The 3246-nt window shown below is 54.1% G+C and overlaps 1 non-coding gene across 1 annotated transcript; it reads left to right on the top strand.

Moving 5' to 3' along the window:
• Nucleotides 1-416: 416 nt before the first annotated feature.
• TRNAS-CGA (transfer RNA serine (anticodon CGA)) lies at nt 417-498 on the top strand. The gene has a single exon. It is a non-coding gene; the product is annotated as a tRNA-Ser (tRNA).
• Nucleotides 499-3246: the final 2748 nt, after the last annotated feature.

Here is a 3246-nt window from a genome sequence, read left to right as displayed (position 1 = left end):
GTGGAACCACACTGTTGTGTATCCTGTTCCCCGCTGTAAGCGCGCACTTCCGGTTTCGCCGGAAGTATCATAGCGCCATGGCAACGGCCTGGCACTGGCAGCCGCTCACTCAGGGAAGATTCAGGCCTTATTAAAGGCCGGAAAAGACGGGGAGATGTGGGGGTAAGTGCCCGTGTTAAGGGCCTCTTGGTGGGGGGGAATGTATATCTTTGCAGACCCCTGATTACAGGGTTAGTTGTCTGGGCAGGTTGCCTCACCTGCTTTGATTGTGGCTCCGCCCACTTCCAGCCGGCCAGAATTAAGAGGCTGGCTGGCCTGGTGTCAGAGACCTTCCTGCAGTATCTGCTGAAGGCGTGCGATTGTGGTGTTCATTGATCTTGAACTCTTTTCCAGTTTGCAAACTTTATTGGGAACCGGCTGTGATGGCCGAGTGGTTAAGGTTTTGGACTCGAAATCCAATGGGGTCTCCCCGCACAGGTTCAGATCCTGTTCACAGCGCCAGCCCGGCTAGCTCAGTCGGTAGAGCATGAGACTCTTAATCTCAAGGTCGTGGGTTCGAGTCGCACGTTGGGCGCCAAGTCACCTCTCTGTCCGGTCTACAGGACCTGGATATGTCATCCTCTACTACCCCTCCTGGGGATGGTAGGAGGAAAACCTCTTCCAAGAGGAAACATCTTTCCTGCTCCGATTGCGACACACCGCTCCCTGATGGTAGGTAGCGGCTTGAAAGGTTGTGCCCTGCGGGGTACTACTGGTCCTATAACTTGCCTATTTTCAGGCTATGAGTGGGCCCGTTGTCGCGGGTGCAGAGGTCCTCCACCTGTGGAGCCCTCTCCCAGAGATATGATGGCATGGGTCAAGGAGATGGTGAGTTTGGGCATCGCTTGGGTAAATAGTTTTTCCCTTGCTTGTACTCTCCTTTTTGTTTTACAGGATGATTCCCTCAAAGGGATCCATTGCACCTTGTCTCAGCTCACCAGGAGACCATGCTCTGAGCTCCGTTCCTCGTCTCTCCCCCCCCCCCTTGTAACACCTGCGGGTGGCAGAGGATGATTCCTCCGAGGACGACTCAGTTATTCCAGCAGAACTGCGTTCCATTATGAACAAACGGGCAGGCTGCTGAAGTCCATCCGGTCTACAGTGGGCCGAGATGTTGACGGGGAAGCCTCCACGTCTGCCTCTGGGGGACATATTGCCTTCCATGCGGACGCCACGCTGACCGACCTTATGGTGCAGCAGTGGAAACAGCCAGAGAAAGGACATTCGCTTTCCAGGATCTTCAAGAGTTTGTTTCCTATTAACACTACCCAGTGGGATTCCTGGGGGCCTCCCCTGAAGGTGGATTTGGCCGTAGCAAAGCTGTCCCGCAGAACCCTGGTGCCCTTGGAAGATGGTTCAAATCTTCAGGACCCTCTGGATCGTAGGGCGGACTCCGTTCTGAAGAAGGTCTACTCAGCTTCCTCCGCGCAAGCCTCTGTGGCCATAGCCTCCTCTATGGTTGGTGACTTTGCGCAACCGCTTAGCCGCCTTGGAGCGGGATATAGACTTGGGCGTAGACAGAGATGAGATTCTGGCCTCTATGAAAAGAGTTCATAGGGCTGCAGATTATTTGGCGGAATCCTCCTGCCATCAATTTAAAATCTCCGCCAAATCTATGGCGTTGTCTACTGCGGCCCGTAGACCCCTTTGGCTAAAGCCTTGGCGGGCAGATTTTGCGTCTAAAGCAGCACTCTGTGCTCTCCCCTTTGAGCCGGGAAGGGTGTCTGGCCAAAGCTTAGACGTCATTATGGAGGGATTAGCTGAAGGTAGGGGAAGGTCCCTACCTCAAGCATCCAGGGGCAGACGTGCTCCCCCTAGAGGCAGAGGTTCTTCCTCTAATTATAGACGCCCTTCCCAACAACGGCGTTTTAGATATCGCCCTAGGGGAGCTGGTCGTGGCGCTTCCAAGTAGGACACCAAGAGGAAGCCTGAGTTTTGACGTGGGGCAGCTCCCTGTGGCCCCCCTTCCTGTGGGAGGACGTCTTTCCTCCTTTTCCAGAGCATGGTTCACCCATATCCAAGACCCATGGGTGTTGAAGATCATACAACACGGGTATCACATCGACTTTCATCTTCCACCTCCAGATCGGTTCGTTTCCACCCAAACTCTTCCACCTTCTCAGCAGGCCAGTCTAGAAGCCTTGGTTGCCGAATATGTTACCAAGGGCGCCCTGGAGAAGGTACCAGCCTCAGACCTCGGTCTGGGAGTCTACTCCCCCATCTTCTGGTCCCCAAGTTCACCGGGGGCTGGAGGATGATAATAGATCTGAGGTACCTCAATCGGTTTATCAGGAAGAGGTCATTTCGAATGGAAACCGTGGATTCCGTGGCTGTGTTTCTTCAGCCAGGAGAGGTGATGGTTACCCTCGATTTGAAGGACGCCTATCTACATGTCCCCATTGCTCATTTCCACAGGAAGTTCCTCAGGATTGCCGTCGCTATGGCCGGCCACAGGGAGCACTATCAATTCACAGCTCTGCCATTCGGCATCACATCCGCCCCACTGGTATTCACCAAGGTGATTTCTCCGGTCGCCGCGGCCCTCAGACTTCAGGGTCTTTTCATCGTCCCTTATCTAGACGACTGGCTACTGAAAGCTCAGTCTCCTGCTGCCCTCCTCCAGCAGCTCAACCTTGCCATCAACTTCCTACAGGAGTTAGGATTATCAATTGGGAGAAGTCCGAAATCGTTCCATCCACCTGAAGAAAATTCCTCGGATTTATAGTGGATTCAGAAGCGATGCAGATCTTCCTCTCCAGTCCAAGGAAGGAAAGAATCCAAGCCAGTGCACGATTCCTATTGCGCACTCGGCAGGTAACCATCCGGACCGCCATGAGAGTCCTGGGCCTGATGTCATCCTCGGCCAGGGCGGTCCCTTGCACTTTATGGCATTTGCGTCCCCTGCAGATGGAAGTGTTGAGAACCTGGAACAGGTCTCCACGGGGATTGCACAAGAAGATCTGCCTTTCTCCCGCTACCCGTCTTTCCCTCAGATGGTGGATACACCTGAAAGACGGAAGGTCCACGGTCCCGACAGTGTGGACCCTGTTGACAACAGATGCATCCCAGTGGGGATGGGGAGCCCATTGTCATGACAAAACTGTACAAGGACGATGGAGATGTCCGGAGCTGGGGTCATCCAATCTCAAGGAACTCAGAGCAGTGTACCTGGCCCTAGTACACTTTGCCCCAGAATTGAAAGGCAAG

This window comes from Leptodactylus fuscus, chromosome 4 (assembly GCF_031893055.1).
Source record: "Leptodactylus fuscus isolate aLepFus1 chromosome 4, aLepFus1.hap2, whole genome shotgun sequence".
In the NCBI taxonomy this organism is placed as follows: domain Eukaryota; kingdom Metazoa; phylum Chordata; class Amphibia; order Anura; family Leptodactylidae; genus Leptodactylus; species Leptodactylus fuscus.
This window is presented reverse-complemented; position numbering and strand designations above follow the sequence as displayed.